The sequence below is a fragment of the Castor canadensis genome, chromosome 7, assembly GCF_047511655.1.
Source record: "Castor canadensis chromosome 7, mCasCan1.hap1v2, whole genome shotgun sequence".
Taxonomy (NCBI): Eukaryota; Metazoa; Chordata; class Mammalia; order Rodentia; family Castoridae; genus Castor; species Castor canadensis.
This window is the reverse complement of record NC_133392.1, coordinates 11,279,618-11,299,814: the sequence shown is the minus strand read 5'-3', so window position 1 is coordinate 11,299,814 and position 20,197 is coordinate 11,279,618. Positions and strand designations below refer to the sequence as shown.

At 43.7% G+C, this 20,197-nt stretch overlaps 1 protein-coding gene across 3 annotated transcripts in view; it reads left to right on the top strand.

The window, feature by feature from the left end:
* Window positions 1-20,197, top strand: part of Plpp4 (phospholipid phosphatase 4) — a 129,271-nt gene that overhangs the window by 11,127 nt on the left and 97,947 nt on the right. Inside the window, exon 1 of one of the 3 annotated variants that reach the window (XM_074078195.1) lies at window positions 6,903-7,229. The exons of the other annotated variants lie outside the window; for them this stretch is intronic. The gene's annotated coding sequence lies outside the window, so the exon portion shown is untranslated. Of the gene's footprint in view, window positions 1-6,902; window positions 7,230-20,197 lie in introns of those variants that run through there. 3 annotated transcript variants of the gene reach the window in all.

Genomic DNA, 20,197 nt, shown 5'->3' with positions numbered 1-20,197 from the left:
TTTCTTTGTGATTTGTATTGTTTTGACGAGTTTTAATTTTATATTAAATCTGCCATTTTTCTCCTTTGTGGTTTCAGGGTTTTCATCCTATTTAGAAAGTCATTACCTTTCTAAAACAGAAACATTATTTTGTGTTGTCTAGTATTTTATACTTTTGTTCCTTAATGTACTGGTTATTTGTTTTTACTTATGGGGTGAGGTGGGGAGGGGTTAACATTTTTCCTGTCAAATTGTTTGCAGTTTTGAATTAGACTGTTGTTTCCTCAGTGACACCCTTATTAGGTAAAATGTCCAGATGTCTAGGGATTGCAACAGAGTTCTGTCTTAATTATCCGTTTATTTGGTCTGACTCCATCAACATTCTAAATATTATAGTTTGATTGTATGCTGAGGTATTTGGAAAGGAACTCCCCCTATGTCCACCCATCTATGGGAAGCAGATTAGCAAAGGGTTTAAGACTGGCTCCGAAGCCAGAATGCCTGGGTTCAAAACACGAATCTGCCATTTACTAGTTCTGCAGCTTGGGCAGGTCACTTTCTGTCTGTTTCAGTTTCCTAGTCATAAATATGGAGATAATGATAGTCTTAAAATAGTTTTATCATCTTGAGATGAAAGACCATAGCTTGTGTGATTTCTGATTTATATTTGGTCATGATTTTTTGTGTGACAATATACATATACATAATCAACTTTTTGTACATTTACATAGCTTGAACATAATGGTTTTGGTTTGGTGGATACAAAGTTCTAAATATATTAAAGCAAGTTAACTGTGCTATTCAAACCCTCCATTGTCTCAGCCTTAATAAATTTGAAGATACACTATCTCTACCAAAGTAGGATAATTAAAGCCTTTTCATTGTTTGTTGTTGTTTAGATAATTAATAGTTTGTCTTATTGCTACCATCCTACTCTGTTTCCTCTTTGGGGTGCTTTGTTTTTATGTTTCTTCCTCTGCCATGGTTTGAATGTGCCCTCCCCTGCCAAAGCATGTATTGGAAACTTAATCTCCAAAGCAGGGGTGTTAGGAGGTGAGCCCTAAGGGGTGGTGTTTAGGGTGTAGTGTTCTGCCCTCATGCATGGATTAACGCTAATTACAATAGGGCTGTGAGTTCGTCCCTTGCTCTCATGTGCCCTTTCTTGCCCTCTGTCCTCTAATATATCACAAAGCTCCTCACTGATATGAGACCTTTGATCTCGGACTTCTCTGCCTCCAGAACTGCAATAAATAAATAAATACATCTGGGCCTTTATAAGCTACCCAGTTTCTGTTATTATGTTGACTTTACACAAAACAGACTAACATCCTCCCTCCTGCCCCCCCCCATTTCTTGTTTTTAGATGAAAATCTTACTTTTTTTCTACCCTCCTTTTTCTCCTTTAGGGGTTTGGATGTAGTAATTTCTATCTACATTCTAGTTAGTGTTCTTGTAGTTTATCTCCTGATAAGTTGAACACTATCCTCATGAAATTTTTATTTTTCTATGTGTAATTCCTTATCCAGAAACCACTTTTTTCACATTAATGTTTTTCTTCAGTATCTTTCTTGAGATTAATGTCTACAAAGAGTGTCCTCTTCCACCCTTTAACTTTTAAAGCATGTCTCTTATAAATACCATTTAGTTGTATCTTTTATATTTAATCTATCTGGACAGTCTCTGTCATTTAATTGGAATGAGTAAGCCATTTACAGTTAATGTAGTTACTGATATGGTAGAGTTTAAATGGATCACTTTGTCATTTGTTTTCCTTTTGTCCCATCTGTTTTTTGCCCCCTTTTCTTTCTCTTAGATTACTTAATACTTGTCAGAATTCCATTTTATCTTCTTCACTGACTGTTTAGCTATACCTCTATAAATATTTTAGTAGTTTCACTAGAGATTACAATATGCAAATTTTACTTAGCATCATCTTACTTAAGTCATATTACAATGTAAAAATCTTATGAGAGTGTACTTCCATTTCTTCTCTCATGCCTGTGGTACACTATTACAGATTTTGCTTCCAAGTATAGATCCCTTAAAGCTTTTAAATTATTTTTGCCTTAAAATTCAACATAGTTATATAGGACTTAGGGCTCTTAAAATGTTTATCTACATATTTACTATTTACGATGCTCCTTACTACTTCTTTTAGAATTAGTTTTTCCATTTGGGATTGCATTCTTTAAACTTGAATAACTTCCTTTAACATTTATTGTGTAGATTTGCTGGAAGGGAATTCTCTTGGTTTTTGTTTTATTGGCATTGTTTTCATTTTGGCTTTATTTTTGTTAGATGTAGAATTCTAGGTTGTCAGTTGTCTTTCAGCACTTTATTTTTTGTTTGTGAATGTTAATTGTACAAAAGGGTTTCATTGTGATATTTCCATTCATACATTTAATATAGTTTGATCAAATTCACCCCCTCTGTTACTCGTTCTTATCCCCCCTGCTCTCCTTTGAACAGTTTTTGATGGATTTCACTATTCTGTTTTCACACGTGTATGAATTACTTTGATTGTATTTTTCCCTCCTTCATCCTCTCCTGTATCTCTCACTCTTCCTGCTTCCCACTCCGTTTTACACTTGTTTCATTAATTCTTTTTTTTTAAGACTAGATTTTGCATATGAGAGAAGACATGTGCTATTTGTCTTTCTCAGTCTGGGTTATTTTGCTTAACATCATGATTTCCAGTTCCATCTGTTTTCCTGCAGATTACATAATTTCATTCTTCTTTGTGGCTGATCAGCACTTGAAAGCTGTCTTTACATTGTCTTGTGAATTCCATCATTTCTGATGGAATATACTGCTACCATTGCTTTTCTGAACACGATGCATTATTTCCCTTGGCAGCTTTTAAGACTGTCTCCTAGTGTTTAATTTTCAGCAGTTTGACTGTGATGTGTTTAAGTTGGTCTTATTTATATCTTTCCTGCTTGGGTTAATTGAGATTCTTGGAACTATGGTTTGATATCTTTCATCAATGAAATATTCTTAAGACATTATGTTTTCAAATATTCTTTTTGCTTTATTCTTCTGCTTCTTTCTTTCTGTTTCTTTGATCACACACATATTGGACAGTTTGATATTATTCTGTTTTATTTTATTAGTTTTCAAATATTTTTGTTCCTATGGTTCAGTTTGAGATAATGTCTATTGGTTTGTCTTTAAATCTAGTAAGTCCATGTAATAAAAGTTTTATTTCAGATGTTCAATTTTTTCAGCTCTAGAATTTGGGTTTTTTTGACAGTTTTAGTTTTCTGTGGATGTTTTCCATCTGTTCACACATTGTGTTTATCTTAACATTCTTTAACATATTTATGATAGCGAATCCTTTTCTGCTAATGCCGACATCAAGATGATTTATGGTTCTGATTTTTTCCTTTATTGATTAACATTTTTCTTCTCTCATTGCATGTCTAGCAATTTTTTATTGTATGGACATTGTGAACCATACATTGTAGAGACTCTGGTCATTATTTTTCCCTAAAAGTGTTGGGTTTTGTTCTTTCATACAGTTACTTTACTGTTGGGTCATCTTAATCCTTGGAACTTTGGGTATGGGCTGTGTTGGGTAGGTCTATTTTGCCTTTGATCCTAGATTGTATCCCTAAATCCTGGGATGTGTGTGTGTAGTTTTTTTTTTAACCTTTGGTCTGGCCCTTCTGGGGTTGCAGTGTAAAGTTTAACTTGGAGAAATTTCAACTCCAAACTCTATCTCCTGGCACTGGCTAGCTGCTGACATCCCTGTTGGACTCTTCAGACTGCAGGTGTTCCTTTCCTCTAGGGTCCTTGGAGTCTTGCCCTGCACATTGCAGCTTCTGAGTTGGCCAATGATTTAGAGGACATTTTTACACCGAATTTTGGGTTCCTTCTCTGTGCCTAACCTGCTTTATAGGGATGTTTCTTCTTTGTTGTATTAGCCATTATTTTACTCCTATCTGCCTTTTCTCTTTCATAATACTTTCCTCTATTCTGCTTCATTGATTAGGATACTTTGAGGCTCTTCAGCCAATATATGGATTTATGTTTATGCTTGCATTTTTTTCAGTGGTGTTTTTAAAGGAAAGGAAGACAAAATGTATAGGTTCAGTCAGCCATCTTGAACTGGATGTCTTTCTAAAAAGATTTTCAAGGGGGAGAATCTCAGTGGTAGAGTGTTTTTCTAAATTTGCAAAGCCCTGGGTTAGATCCCCAGGGAAATTTGATTTTCTTTTTTTTTTAATTTTTATTTTATTCATATGTGCATATAATGTTTGGAAATTTGATTTTCAATTTTTTTGATACAGGGTTTGTGTTTTTCATATGTAAAATTGTATTTTTTAATCCAAAAATTCTTAACTTTAACCATGAATATATGTATGGTTTTCTGAGTCATCATTTCCATGGCCTCATTTTACCATATAAAGTCCTATCTATTTTCCAAAACTCAGCTCAGATTTTGCTTTGCTGTGATGCCTTGTATGACCCTATCAGCCCTAATGGGTATGATAATGGTGGCAGAGTTATATAGAAGTCTTGCATTTATGCTTTTATTTTAATGTTAAAACATTTGGTAACTGGATGTATTTATTATGTTTTAATTCAGCCTTGTGGGCAAGTGAAAAGATCATCAGTCATGTGATAAGAAGATATTAAATTAGACTTTTAAATATCCATACTTTATTTATGAAAACCCACATGTAGCAGAAATGCTTTGACTTTTTTTTCCAGACACAAAAGATCCTTTTACTATTTGCTAAAAAGTGGCACACTGTGATGGTTCGGCTTTAGGGACGATGAGAGTGAAGATGGGGGAGGAGAGAAACACTCATATTTTTCGAGAGTTTACTGTGTGCTAGGCAGTGTAGTAAGGCAGTTTGAACTCCTGAAATGTTCAAACAGTTTTATAATGTTATAATGTTCAAGAGTTGTATAATTCTTTCATTTTTTGGATGGGAAATCCAAGACTTAAGAGGTTAAAGAATTTGCCTTGTGTCACACTGTTAATAAGTGAGATGCCAAAGCTTTGCGTGAAAAATTTAAATTGAGTGTTTTATGTGTTAGGAACATTTATATCAGGTTTGTGTGCAAAGGCGAAGAGATGGGACTGGCCATGAGGCTTTCTGATAATTAAATGACACTGGTGACCTCAATGAAACATGGACATGAAGGGGATGGGTACATGCTGAACAAACGGAGCTCTGACCTTTCCCTGATGGCACCAGAGAGTGAATTATATCATACCCGGGTGAGTCCTTAGGGATGGTCTCGTGCATCTTCCTCCTTTAAATTTCCTCTCTTTTAAAAATCTTTATTTTCTTAACAGAGGGCTTTATCAGGGCCCCCTGTTGTTCAGTGGCAGAGCTGAGCCTTGCATCTCAGTCTCTGGCCTCCATGAAGGTCAGAGAAAGGCCTCCCTCCGTTCTAGAAATGCAGGGCTCTGAGTGTTTGGATTTGTCCTCCCTGTTCTCTCCGGATCACTTGAATGCAGCTGTATTTCTAGATAGCCTTTTGGGGCAGCTGGTTTAGAGAGCTGCCTTTTATTAAAACCAACTCTTACCCTACAGGAAGTCTTGACAGTTCCCTTTAGTATATTCCTCACAGTTCTGTGGGTACAGGAAAAATATTTCACAGACCCAGAGAACAGGCAAGGGGATGAGAAGTCATGCTTCAGACTGATGTCTGCCCTCCTCCTGGTCTCCCTGGCTTGGGGCTTCCTGTGGACCTTGAACCTGAAGTTCAATGATAGAGCTTTGTTTTTAACAAAGACTAATGTCAACCAGACAGCTCTTAGTCATGCTAGAAACAGCTGCACTTTTGGATAATGTGAGAGGCAGAGTATCCATTCTCGTCACTTAAGACGATGTTCATGGCTTTACTCCTGTAGCCTCAGACACACATTGACTGAGCCCCACTGTGCTACACACTGAGCCAAACCCTGCTAACTGAGATGAATAGTGACATGTTCTGTCTTCCTTCTTTTCACACACCCAGTGACAGTCAGGCCTTGGAGATATGGCTACAGTGAGGCCAATCTTCCAGGGCCAGGAAATCACCAGTGCAGGAGAATTGCCAAGTGGGAGTCATGGGCTACAGTTAGAGCTGGGGGCTGGAACGGGAAGGATGTTAGTGCTCAGAACCGGAGCGAGAATGAGTGGTGGGCATCAGGGACAAACTTTACCCTGGGCCATCTTTACCTTCCTCTGGGTAAACTTGGTAGTAGCTAGTAGTTCTCCAACTCCAGGGCCTGTCCTTGGGACAGCTTTTCTAGGAGTATAAGTGGCTCTTTCTCTTTCTCCTCCTCCCAAGTGAGGTTCTTATGCTATACATGCAATTCAGTCATCTCAATTTCACACCTTCATGATGCAAGTGCTGTCATCTTTCTGTCTTTAGAAGTGGTCCCTGAAACTCAGGGCAGGGAGTCACTGCCCATGGTCATTTGCCAGTGGGCTTCCCAACTTGGAAGCCTCTCTGTTGCCTTTGTTCTGTGGCTGCAAATGGATGGGGTACTTTGTCCTCAGTCTCCTACCCACTGGCTCCTCTGCTTCTAACAAACCCATATTCACATGCCATCCGGTCTTGTGGCAAAAACCCCAGGCTCTAGAGCCAGAACATCTGGGATCAGACGCTGCCTCCACGTCTCCTTGGGTCCTGACATCTGCTCCTTCCTCAGGGTACTAATCTGCAGGGTAGGGGCAAAAACAGTACCTATTGGATGGGTTGCTGGGGCCTAATGTGAGCAGGATGGCCTGGTGTACAGGGAGCAGGCCACAAGTGTCACCATGATAACTGGATTCTTGGGTGCTTGCCTCAGAACTTCCCTCCCCTTCTTGTCCCTGTTGTCAGGGCAAAATGTCTTTTTCTGTGCTCTTCTCCAGTGGTCCTTTTGTCACCCTGAGAAAAGGCAGGATAACTGCCTTGTGAGAGCCTCTTGTTTATAAGAATGATCTGCCTTAGTTTACCACAATGGTCGTTTCTTGTTTGAATGTACAGAATCTCTCCTAGATATCGGCAGACATCGTTGGACATCAGCGTCTGCCTCCAAGAAGCCAGCATAAAGCTCGGCAAGAGCCTGGGACAGGATCAATTAATTGTCTGTGTATTTTACACCTTAAGAGTCAATCGAGGTTTTCATTTTCTCAAGAATGTGAGATGCCTGCTTTGAATTAATCCAGGAGAACAGCTTAAAAAAACATCTGTCCACTGCTGCATCAGCACTTATAATCGCTGCCTGAGGGTTTCCTCTTTCCTCAGCAAATCTAAAGGTATGTCAAAAAGTTTTTGCATTAAGAGCCATTATTTCAAGTTTAAATACAAAAAAGAGAGCTTAAGTGCACCTTCTTTTTGTCAGCATTTGTGCTTCTGAACAGGTGCACTGAACTCACTCTGGGAGTAGCGGGTTCTGCTGGTCCTGGATGAGGCTGGGTATTATATCACACTGGACAAAGTTAGGTCCTGGTATAGACCGAGGTCAGATGCAACAAGTCTGTGGCTTTGGGTGAGGACAGCATTCACCCTGTAAGACTGTGAGCCCTCAGTCTTGCAGATGGAGCCTATTAAATGTAGCACTCAGGTCTCTCCAGCCTATTGTAGATCCCAGGGAATGAAAACAGAGTGAATAATTGATGGTAGTGAGGTGGTTTCAGATCACACTTCTGCTGACTGTAGGAAGGTGGTCTCTCTGCTTAAATCTTCTGGACCCGACTACAGGAAGATGAAAGCCAAAGATAGAATCTCCAAGGCCAAGTTGAGGGAAGAGAAAGGCCACTCAGAGAGGAGAATCTTTTTCCCCAGGGGCAAGCACACTGAGGAAAAGGCCAGATGCCCCCTGGGTTTTCCAGTCCATCAGCTACCTGGGGTGGGTGACCTCTGGCCTGGCCCCCTGAACTTGGCCCTTTAGAGGCTGTACAGGGAGCACAGGGAAATGACAAAGGTGACAGTGGGTCTGTGTGGACATGTCTGTGTTGGGTTAAATGTCCAAACACACATTGGTTTGCCAGGTCCCTGTTAAGCTATGCCATAGCTAACTCCACACCCTCTGGTGAGGGCTCCCTGGAGGAGTCCAGCCCATTTCCTCAGGTGGCCAAGAACCTGGCACCTCTTCTCAGGGAGGGGGTTCTCAGTGTACTGTCTCCCCCTCATAGTTGGAGCATTCTTCTTCCAAAACTATATCTTTGCAACAAATTGTCTTTGCTACAATTCTTTCCTTTTATTTTTAAATAAGAGATTTCTTATGAAACAAATATAGGCTTGATAGGGGAAACTTGTATAATGAAGAGAGAAAAATGGAAAGAAAATGAAATTATTTATGATCCTACTACCTAGAGAAAACCAGTTAATATTCTGGTTTGTGTTCTTTTAGTCTTTTTTCTCCCTCTTCCATAATACAAAATACTTCTCCATGACAGATGTGCCTTTTCTGAAATAAAGTCCGTGGTCTGCCTTTTCACTTGGCATCATGCCACTTTCCTAGGCTGGTGGTATTCTGCCCCAACCTGCTTTTGAAAAAGTTGTAACACAGTCCACCAGTGAGGACAGGATTTGGACACGGTCAGCCCATTGGGTTGTATCCCAGCTGGCGGGATCCAGTTTTTCTTTGATGTAGTTAACACCACCATGAACACCCTGGTGCAACCATCTTTGTCCGCATCTTTGTAGGCTTCATTCCTGGAGGAGTAACCGCTGCGTCAAAGACCTTGCCCCTCCACCTGGGTCAGTTGTCCTCCAGTGACGGTGTGTAAGTCCTCTTCCTCCTTGCAGTGCCTGACCTGGCTGGTTCTCTTCATCAGTCTTACCGCCATGCCCAGGCTGGAGACCCCTTCACAGAACATTCTGTTCAGCGTCCCATGCCTTTTCTGTCACATTGTCACATTACTCTTCTTTTTCTCATAGCTTTTGTCATTACATGAAGCAATGCTCTCTGTTAGTTGCTGGCATCCCTGTTTATCAGCTGCCTCTGCTCAGCCAGTTCTCTGTGAGTACAGAGACCTGACCTAGCCTGTTGGGTCACCGCTGTCCTATAGTGCCTTTCTACCATTCCCCAGGACCTGGCTTATTGGGGAGTGAAAGGTATGTTTGCTGAATGAATAAATATTTACTCAGATCATCAGTGACACTCATTATTTATCATTATATAAATAACATTTATAAATGAAGGTGCTAATAACAATTTAACCTACAGCTGGCCATAACATGGTGACAATGGCCTACAGGGAGTTATATGATTCCTCTGGCGTGTTGAGGTGTGAGTCTCCTTCCCATGCATTAGCTGCGGTTGTATTTATTGTAGTTTCTCTCATACAGTTTAAAACATTTTCTTTATTCTTGCAGACTGAAGTAGGTTAGGTTTCCCTTCTGATTAGCGGCTGTGAATCTGGCAAGGCCTTGAAAGGAGGCCTTGTTAGAACTGTGTGTAAAGTGAGAGTCAGTAGGCCTACCCCATGATCTGAACAGCCCTCCTTGCTCATTCTTGAGTCTTCCATATGTCCAGGTGCTGGTAGATGGTGGCTGGTGTTTACAGAAGGAGAGGTTGGGTAGGTGAGATCAGTGAGCAAGGTTTCACGGTTCTCGTTGTCCCCAGGAGTACAATGGCCAGGACCAATCCAAGAGTTAGAGGTAGGCCAGGAGCACCAGCTGTGGCTGCCCATCTGGAGTACAGCAGGGGACACTGTCTAGGGCTGTGCCTTGGGAGTCTGAGTTTGACCTCCTCTGTCCAAGGATTTTGTCAGCAACTTGAATAAAGACATAGAGGCCAGGTTTATTAAATTTTGAATGACACTAAACCAAGATGGAAGGCTAATATGTCAGATAATAGAATCAAGATTCATAAAAATCTTGACAGGAATGATGGGCCTGCACTTAACAAGGTAAACCTAACAGGATTACACGTGGAGCCTGCAGCAAGCTTCGGTGGGGCTGGTAGTGTCTGCCTGCTATGGCAAAGGCTAGACTTGAAGCAGTTTGGGGACCTAGGAAGGCCTGTGGGTTTCCCAGATGCTAATTTTTAAATCAGTTATGCCTTCTATATAATCAGAAGCAGGACAGTATGCCTCCCATCTGTCCCCTCTCCTTTTGCCCTCTCTCCTATCCTCTTACCCAATTCCTATGAGTTTCAGGCCCTCGTTGGGCCCTGCCTTTCTCACATTCAAGTACTAACCAGGCCTGACCCTGCTTAGCTTCTGAGATCAGACAAAATTGGGCACATTCAGGGTGGGCTGGAAGTAGACACTTCCTGCTGAGAGCATTTCCTGGGGCCTCAAGGCAGACTGAGTTCTGCTGTCTTCCCAAGTGCTCAGGGACTCTTGTCCCCCATTGTACTCTTTCTCAAATTGTGTGGCTAGGGTCTGATGGTCTGACTCTTCCCCTTTGGACCAGGAATTCTGGCAAGCAGAGACTGTGTCTACCTTGTCAGCTGCTCCACTTTGAGTAGTGGCACCATAACTGGCACAGAACAGATGCAACCTGGCCCACTCCTGGAATATGGGGCAGGGTCTTGATTCTACACCATTGGATCTTGTAGGCCACTCAGGAATGGCAGTTTGTCCTATGAGGATTGTATATGCTTTGCCAGAATGGCAGAGACATGGGTGAGGTCTGTGCTGGGGCCAGGCTGCCAGGAAAGGTGGTGTGGACACTTCTGAATGGTTTCTTACAGCACAGGGGACCTCAAGGAGAAGGGAAGATTCATTCCTTGAATGACAGAGCTTTGAAACAATTGGAGCTCCAACCGCATGTGGATTGCTTGTTCAGTAGAAGAGTCACCTATTCCTCTCAAATGCCCAATTGTGGAGAGGACTTTGGTGTTGGAAGTGGAGACGGTTGAAAGACACTGGTCACAGCCATGGTGTCTCCCCAGGCTCCAGGTACTTTTCCTAACTGAGTCCTCACAGCCTCATGTGAGGCTTGGAGTTCCCTTTACCAATGTGGGAGAAAGGAGGACACCAGGGAAGGTCTGTGCTGACAGCTGAAGTTTGTCCTAAGAATGACTGAGGCTGTGGATTCTTCTGTCGGCAGTTCTGAAGCACTTCCTCCAATATCCAAGTGAAGGAACTTTGTGTTGGTGGCTGCAGACTTTGTGTCTGCTAGTGGAGTCCTTTTCTGACCTCTCTGACTCTTGACTGCCTCAGTGTGTGACCCACTCTGAAATAACTCCTGCCACCCAGGGGCAGCAGATAGCCAAGCTTGTCTGCAGTGTTGAAACACAGACATCTGTGAGGGAGTGTGGGAATGTGGGGTGCTGGAAGGACCTTACAGGCATCTCTGGGTTTGAGTCCCTACTGCGAATTACTGGCTGTGTGGCCATAGTCCAATCATTTAACCTCTCTGAACTCAGCTGTAAAATGTGGAATTTGTCTCCAGTTTTATAAAGCAGTTGGGACTGGACTCCCCCTTGACAGAAGATAGCTGGTATCCCCATCTGCTTTTAGGATCTCAGCTTTGTTGCTCACAGTCAAGGGTGTTAGAAATCTGTTGTCCAAACAAGCTGAGCTGTTCTATAAAATCCACCTGATGAGCCCTGTCTGCATAGTATGTATAATTAGCCAAGTTTTCCTTCCTGATCGTAAGATATCAGAGCAGAGAGAAGGCAGGGAATCAAATCTTCCCTGTGCTGCTTTGCAGGGTTCTTGCACTCCGCCATCTTTTCCAGCAGTCATGGAGGCTGTGTGTGTGTGTGTGTGTGTGTGTGTGTGTGTGTGGTGTACAACCTTCAAGGTGTAATTCACTTCCTATAGTTCTCTTCTGTAGACAGAAATGATTATACAACATTTATTAGAATGGGTCTCAGTAAGCCTATGTGAGTTTTCTCTTTGAAATTAGAACGGGATCATTCATTCATTCAACAAGTTCTTTTGAATTCCCATTAGACAGGCAGAATTCCAGACTCTGAATGTCCAGCAGTGAACAAAGCAGATGAAGCCCTGTCCTCATAGAGATTATATTCTAATGTGTGAGACAGACCTTTCTACATAAGTGCACAAGTGGAGACAGTGTGTGAGAGGGCGAACAACATAGTGAAATATGAAAAGAAGGGCAGAGAGAGAGGGCTGGTTTGGGTAAGAGGAGGGCTGTTTTATATAGAGATGTCACAGTAGGCCTGGCAGATCAGATAAAACACTATTTGACTAGAGATCAGAATGACGTGAAGAGTGAACCATGTGTGTGGAAGAACATTCCAGGTAGAAGGAGCGGCAAGGACAAAACTCCTGACATGGGGGCCTGTTTGGAAGGACCCCCAGGGAGGCCATGTGGCTGGAGTGGAGTGAGTGACTAAGGATGATGTCAGCCTCCAGGGACTGGACAGGAAACCCCAGATGTTAGGTCCAGGTGTCTCATGTGTTTCCTCTGATTCTCACAGTTCAGTCCTTGGAGGCAGAGATCCTGGTCAGCTAGGACTTGGGATGCTACCCACAGGATCCCAGCAGAGACAGGATCCACCTAGATCCCCAAGGCTCCAAAGTCCTTGTACCTTCCTTCCCGCTCCTCCTCCTAGTCACCATCCTGCTCCTTATGCCAGCCTGGGGAGCTCAAGCATGCAGAGCTGTCCATTGGCGCTATGTGGGAACAGAGCCCTGCTCCTTCACGCCCCCGCCATGTGACATACCTCTGCCAATGCTATGGGCTGGATTTCCACAGGTACTGTGAAAGGTCTCTGGAAGTCTCTATCAAGCTCAGAGTTAGAACAAGTTAAAGATTATTATTTGGGGGCAAGGCATGGAGTTAGCACTGCCCCCTCCATTAACAGAGGCCAGGGGCATGCCAAGGACCCTTCTAAAGGTGACTTTGAGAGAGACGGGTGCTATAGTTCACTTATGTGCAAGCCATGGAGCTCAATAATGCCTCCCCCTTAGGAGTCCTGTGAGGACTGAGTTAATGTATGTAAAGCACTTAGAAGGTGTAAGGTACACTGCGAGTCTTGGTCCTTGTCCAGTGTAGTCACCACCATCGGCCTGGCACCCCTTCAGGAACAAAACCTTGGGATGGAGGAGGGGAGACAGATGAGCACTGCAGTCGTGCAATGATGGGGCCAACTAGCATGGAGCAATGCTGTGTGGAACCAAGTGCTACCCAGGAGACTTCGATGTAAGGTGACTGAGAAGTTATTACAGTTGGTAACAGTTTGGGGATTTTCTTCTTGTCTCTCTGTTTACCTGTGCATGACGGCGTGTTATTTCAGTAACAAAAAAGAAGAAAGGGAGAATATAGGACCTGCTTTTTTCCCTGTCACCTAACAGTAGCACTGCAATAATTGGTTGCAACGAATGGTCAGTGTTGACATGATCATTGCTTCCCAGAGCTGTCCATGTCCTCATCCCTGAGCCCAGGACCGTAGTATCTGACATAGCAAAGAGCATTAGGTTGAAGATGTAACTAAGGATTATCCCTTGAGATGAGGAGTATCCTGGATTACCTGTGAGCTCAATCTAATCACGAGTCCTTAAAAGTAGAAGAAGGGACAGAAAAGAGGGTCAGAGAGACACAAGTGGATGAGTCTCAACCCACTGCAGCTGGCTTTGATGATGAAGGGGCTACAAGCCAAGGACTGAGGGTGGCCTCTGGGGGCTGGAAAAGGCCAGGAAGCTGATTCTCCCCCAGAGTCCAGAAAAAAATGCAGTCCTGTTAGCACTGTGAGCCTTGCATCAGACTTTTGACTTCCAGAAGCCTTGCTCAAGGCTACTAAGTTTGTGCTGATTGTCACAGTGGCAACAGTAAACTTACACTGCCAGTTTTTTATCCTGTGCCTTCCTCCTAGACTGGGAGCTCCTCGAGGGCAGGAGCAGTGCCTTCTTCACTGTGGGTCTCAGTGTCTAGCATGGCCTTACTGCTTAACAAACATTTGCTAAACTCTTTGTACCTGCTCTCAGGAGTTAAGCCTCTGAGTAGGGCTGTCTTTCTGAAGCTCAAGCTTTGGGGAAAATATTCTAAAGCAATTTATAACACACAAAATTATGTATTTCTCAATTGAATTGAAAAATCTTATAAAAGAACCTATTATCATTAAAAAAGCTCTAGTTTGATGTGACCTATTAGAGGTGGCCTTCAAGGTATAGGAACCTACTTCTAGCTCAGGCTGGTCTAAAGTGAAGAAAAAGCCACAGACAGAATGCTGTCTGCTGGCTGAGCTCACAGCTAGCAGGGCCACCTTTAGAAGGGGAATCCCCATTAGGCAGAAGGATTCTAGGGTGTAACTCAAAACACACACATGGTGTTTGTGGCAGAAAACTGTGGATTTCTTATCAAAAAATTTTAAAGGAACCATTATTGATTCATTCAGCAGGGAAATAAATGAGATCCAGACAAAAATCAGAGAGAAAATCCCAATAAAAGAAAATAAGAAAAGTGAAAAAAATAAAGAGAAGTGCTCTGTTGACCTTCTTTGTAAGGTGGCTTCAAGCAGGGTGCCTGGGATCCTGACCAAATTGGTCTGGGGTAAGGCTCGGGCAGTGGTACTTTTTAAGGCTCTACAAGGGAGTGGATCTCCTAGGAAGCCAGAGGCGCCCACTCCAGGGGTTCTTGCTCTGCTGTTCTCTAGTTTGAAACTGTCAAATCTCAAGATACATTAAATGCTGTTGCTTGGAGACCACCTCAGCAGCAATCGTTTCACAAATGGAGAGATGCAGGTACCATCCTTGAGGTCATGCCACACCTGGTGGACAGGTTGAGACCAGGTTCTTCTGTGGATTTCTCACACCCATCGTGAGTCTTACTGGGGAAGCCAGTAGTCTTAAATTGGGACAGCTCCCACAACTTCCATTTGGGAGTGGTGTTCCTTCTGTTTTTCTTGAGTTTTTTTTTTGTTTCTTCTCAAACGCTTCATTAAAAGATCAGTTTGCAGTGTGAAACATGAACCAGCTCTGCCTCCACCTTTCTCTGGATTCAGCTCTTAGCCAGTATGAGCATGGGCTCTGGAGTCATTCTGATGTGCCCCTAGAATCTGGCTGCATAAATCCTGTGTGGCCTTTGGGAGCCCTGGTTTGACTCTGTAGATTAGGCTCAATTCTGGCCTATAGTTCAGAGCAGTTGTGAGGTTGAAAAGATGTTATGCATTTCAAGTGCTCAGAACAGTATGTGGCATGAAAATGGCAGCTGGTGTAAATGATATTAGTTTAAAGTACTGTTGGTGTAGGGAGGAGAATGACGTTTTGTGTCTGAGCCAGTAACTAGCATGGATGGACCCAGTTTTTGCTGTGGCTTTTCGGCTTTTGGAATGCACTTGCTGAGGGTCATAGTGTCTCCTCCTTGACCAGCGGGGGAATGAGTGCTCTCTTGGGCACAGGCTATGGTGGGTTTCCAAGCAAGTGTAGGTGCGTGTAGCTGGTTAGCTTTGGAACGAGCTCAGCGGGCCTTTGCCTGTTACTTACCCTACCCCAGCTGACTCCTGCAAGAGCCCCGACTCATGACGCCTGGGTCCTGGCTGACTGTGGGTTTCAGAAGCGATCTGCTGCCTTCTCTTTCCTTGGCTCCATTACATAAAAATTTTCCATGCAAGTAATTGCAGAATGGGGTAACAAGGAGCATAATAGGGAGAGGTAATTGTGGATAAATCAGCTTGATTACACTCTTTCCCAAACTTGATTACCCAAATTTGCAGTGCTGTGCAAAATCTCCAAAGCCAATTAAGGCCTTACAAAATAAGGACTGCAGATTCCAGGGAAACCTCTCATAAATCTGTCTGGCAACAGGTTGAGAATGGAGCGAATAGACTATCTGCTTCCAGCTTTTGTATTTCAGAGAGAGCAGGGAGTCTTACTGCTAAACTTGTTTTTTACTTTTTTTTTTGCTATACTAGAGTTTGAACTCAGGGCTTTGTGCTTGCTAGGCAATGCTCTGCCACTTGACTCCTGCCCTCAGTTCTTTTGGCTTTTGAGGTACTTTTTGAATAGAGCTTGCATTTATGCCAGGGCCGGCGTGGACCTTGACCTGCCTGTTTATGTTTCCCAGTGACCTAGGATGACAGGCATGTACCACCACACCCAGCTTTTTACTGGTTCAGATAGGGTCTCATGAGCTGTTTGCCCAGGCTGTCTTCAATTGATTCTCCCAATGTCTGCTTCCTGAGTAGGTGGGTTTACAGGTGTGAGCTGCTGTGCCTGGCCCCACTGCTATACTTTTAAACAAAGCAATTATGTGTTCAGGTGGGAAGGTGATTTTTCTGAGGATTTGGCATATAGTGACTTAGATGTGCCTTTGGAAATTTACAGTGGGGTCATTCTGGTTGGTGATATTGCCATTTGCACTTGGTACCCATTATTTCAAGACACATTGATGATCACTTATGAAGTAAGTTAAACTACTTTGAGAAATCAATTCAAAGAGGAGAAGCAAAAGTTGATTTATTTTGTAATTTACTGTTATCTCCCTTTTACTATTGTTATTTGACCTTAAATCTCAGTTTTCTTGATAGGAAAAAATAGCTTTGTAAGGTTGTGGTGAAGCCTGGATGAAATATGGGTGTTAAGTGCATAATTTGGTACCTGGAACATAGAAGGGCTCCATAATTATTGGGTTCTCCATTGTTTGGGAGGGGACATTTTGAAGCATTTACACCAGAAGAAAAGTCTGAAGGTGTCTCGTTCAGGTCCGTAATGAGGAAGAGAGAAAGAGAAAATGACTTGTTCAAATTGCTTTAGCAGCCAATCCCCGAGGAGAGCACAAGTGTCTTGGCTCCTGTGTTGGTGAGGGTTGGGTTCCCTCTTGAGAGTTGTTTTTCATGCCAACAGGAGACCTATAGCTGCCAGCACAGGGGCAAATGGTGATCCAAGACTGAAGGGATTGGGAACTCAGAGATGGAGATGTTGGTGGGCACAGAACCCAGAAGTCAGGAGCAGAGGTGGCCTCATGGGAGAAGGGCCAAGTCCCAAGATGGCCTTGTAGGGAATCATTATCATGAAGATACTGGATGGAGGGAAGCGGAGCTGGGAAAGAGCAAGTATCCAGGGAGAGCCATCAAAGAACAGGAGGGAAGTACCCAAGAAGCCCAGTCAGTGCCAGCCCCTGTTGTGTAGGGCCACCATTTATAAAGCACCTCCAAGTCTATGGTCCTACTTGAGCTTCAAAACAGTTCTTCCTTGTGGGTGTGAGGTCAGTGTGCTGAATGGATGAACAATGAGTAAAAAACTGACATTAATTAAATCTGCTTACTATGTTCCAGTCATTTGTTTATACTGATTCCTTTACACATGAAGAAACTGAGGCACATAGAAGTGAAGTCATCTTGGCCAAGGTCAAACCCAATAAAATATATTTAAGACTGCTTTTCATTTAGCTACCTTGTCCTACTGCAAAAGTATACCTGAATGAGTAAGTAACTACATGTCCATTTCACCAATAAAGAAGTAACACCACTGAAGGTCACATGCATTCCTGCAATTACAAAATAGCCACTGGTCCAGTCACTTTGTAATGCTGCTACTCCAGTGCTACTAGCTACCACCTGGCCAGGCTCTTGGTCCTCCCACTGTGTTCCCCATGGAGTTGAACTGGTACCTTCAGCCCACCCATTTCCTCTACTTTTCTTGTACCACATTTCCAACAATGTGTAAAATGAAGACTCAGAATTATGGTTAAGCATTTGTGTCCTAGTTTTGCTCTTAGCTGAATGACTTTTTAGGCAGGTCAAGAAACCCTTTGAGCAGGGTGTGGATGGCTCACACCTGTAATCAGGAGGCTGAGATCAAGAGGATTGAGGTTCAAGGCCAGCCTGGGCAAAAAGTTCACAACCCCCCTCCCCGACCTTAATCAATAGCTGGGCACAGTGGCATACATCTGTCAACTCAAGCTGTGCAGGAGGCTGAGACTGGAAGGATCGCAGTTCTAGGCCAGCTAGCTCATGAGACCTCCATCTCAACACAAAATAGATGGGAATTGTGGTGCATGTCTGTCATACCAGCCATGTTGGGAAGCCTAAAATAGGTCCAGCGTGGACCAAAAGTGAGACCTTATCTCCAAAATAACCAGAGCAAAAATGGCTGGAGGTATGGCTCAAGTGGTAGAGTGCCTACCTGGCCTAGCACAAAGCCCTGAGTTCAAACCCAAAAACCACAAAAAAAAAAAGTAAAGAAAAGAAGGAAGGAAGGGACGAAGGAAGGAAGGGAGAAAGGAAGGACCCTCTTTGAGCCTCTGTTTTTCTCTCTTTCTGGAAAATGGAACTAACATGGCTACTTTTCACATGTGAGAAGCAGTTGAGATAAGGTATAAGAAGCATTTGGCAGGTCTGATGCACTCAGCAACTGATCGGCGTGTCCCCCTCCATCCACCTTCTGTCCCTCCACCCTCCTCCTAGATGCTGGTGTAGATTTCTCCTTTAATTCACAAATAAAGAGCAGTAAGAGTCTCTCACATGTCAAACCCAGTTCTGAGTGAGTGCTACAGACTGTGCTCCCTCACTTGGGACAGGGACAGTCCAGGTCTGCACAGTGATTTTCACTGGTGGACCAATGAATGTTAATAAACCACTCAGCAATGGCCAGGCTCTCTGGGAACAGACAAGCACACTTGTCCCCAGGGGACCTGCCTCATTTAGTGGACACAAGGGATCCTGGGCACTGTTAAATACCTGCCCCCGACACCCAGATCAACGAGTCTGTGTTATCATGAGAAGGAGCACAAATGCAACACTGCACAGTTGAGATGGGAGCAGGTCACAGGCACAAATGGGGGTGACAGTCTGGATGGGGTTGACCATGGGGTGAACATTTGTATTGTCCAAAGTGGCAGCTGCTTCTTAGCTCCTTTGACTGACTTGTCATGGATGGAGGCAAACCCGAAGTGCTCAGACCAAATTCTCAATGAAAGTCAGCAATTCAGAGTTGGATGCCAGTGTTCTTGGTTTTTAAATATTGGCCATGAATTACATTTTTTTTTGTAATACTGAGCAGCCCAAACCAAACACAATTGCAGCAGACTGCAATCAGTGCAAGGGCTGCCAGCTGCCAGCCTCCAACTAAAGCTTCCATGTGGCAGAGGATCGGGTCTAATGGAAGCAGCTGTCATGGATTTATTTCTTCAGGCAATAATTCAATGTCTGTTCAGCACCTATTACATGCCAGGCACCATGCTCAGTTCTAGCAGTACAGGTCTAATCAAAGGTAAAAGTCCAGCTGGGAGTGGTGGTACATACCTATAATCCAAGATACTTGGGAGGCAGAGTCAGGAGCATTGCGTTTGAGGCCAGTTGGAGGAGGAGGCAAAGTCAGCAAGACCTTATGTCAAAAACAAAATACAAACAAAAGGGCTGCGAGCATGGCTTAAGTGATGGAGACTTGATGCTTGAAAGCCACAAGCGCAGGGATCCCTCAGGGTGGAGGGGCTGGTTCCCACAGTTCATCTCCCACTCACACGTTCTCAACCCTGTCCTAGAGCCCTGCCCTGAACCTCCCCATGGGCTGTCCCCAGGTCACCTGGCCTGTGGCTGTTCATGTCATGTATTTGACTCCTCTCATCAGCCAGTCTATTTGAAGACCATGCTATAACATAGCCTTGTCCTTCTATGGGGGAAAAACAGGTAGTAGAGAAATGGTCAGGGCTTGGGCTGATTTCTGGGTCCTTGAGGTGAGACGTTGAGGGGAGCAGTAGGAAGATCTGATGCGACCTGAACCACGTTCCCCTGGCTGCAGAGGAATTCACGGGAAAATCTGAGAACAGTACCCAAGCCTTTGAATAGGGCCAGAGTTCTCTAGTTGGAGTGTTTTAATTAAAATGGCAGCTCAGAGGCACCTTCAAATTAAGTCTCCCCTTCACTGTGTTCCTCTGAGTGGTGAGTGGTGTTCTCTTCTGCTCAGAGCCCCCGTCTTTGCTCAGTGGTATGTCCTGGGGTCTTGCTGTGGCCTGACCTGGAGCTCCAAAGTATTTTAGGCTCTGGCTAAATTCCTGAAGTGAACATTTCACTGAGTCCTGTAGAGTCAGGGGTTCATTGATGGCTGAATTCTCTTGGAGAAGAAGTACACACTTTTCTCCCTTATCTCTTACAAGGACTTTCTTTAGGTGTGCCTTTGTTCACCTACGGTTCATATACAGCCAAGTGGCCCCTGCAGTAGACATCCTTTCCTGTTGGGAATACATTTGGGTCGGACGGGATTTGTTCTGGAGGTCTCTTTGCGTCTGGCCCTTTGTGGGTGGGACCCAGCTTCTGCCTTGGTGGAGTCCAGGCTCTGGGAGGCAATTCCACAGGTTCCAGAGTCACAAGCTCAGTGGCTTGGCCGTACCAGAGTCATCTGCCACCACAGGGCTCGCTGTC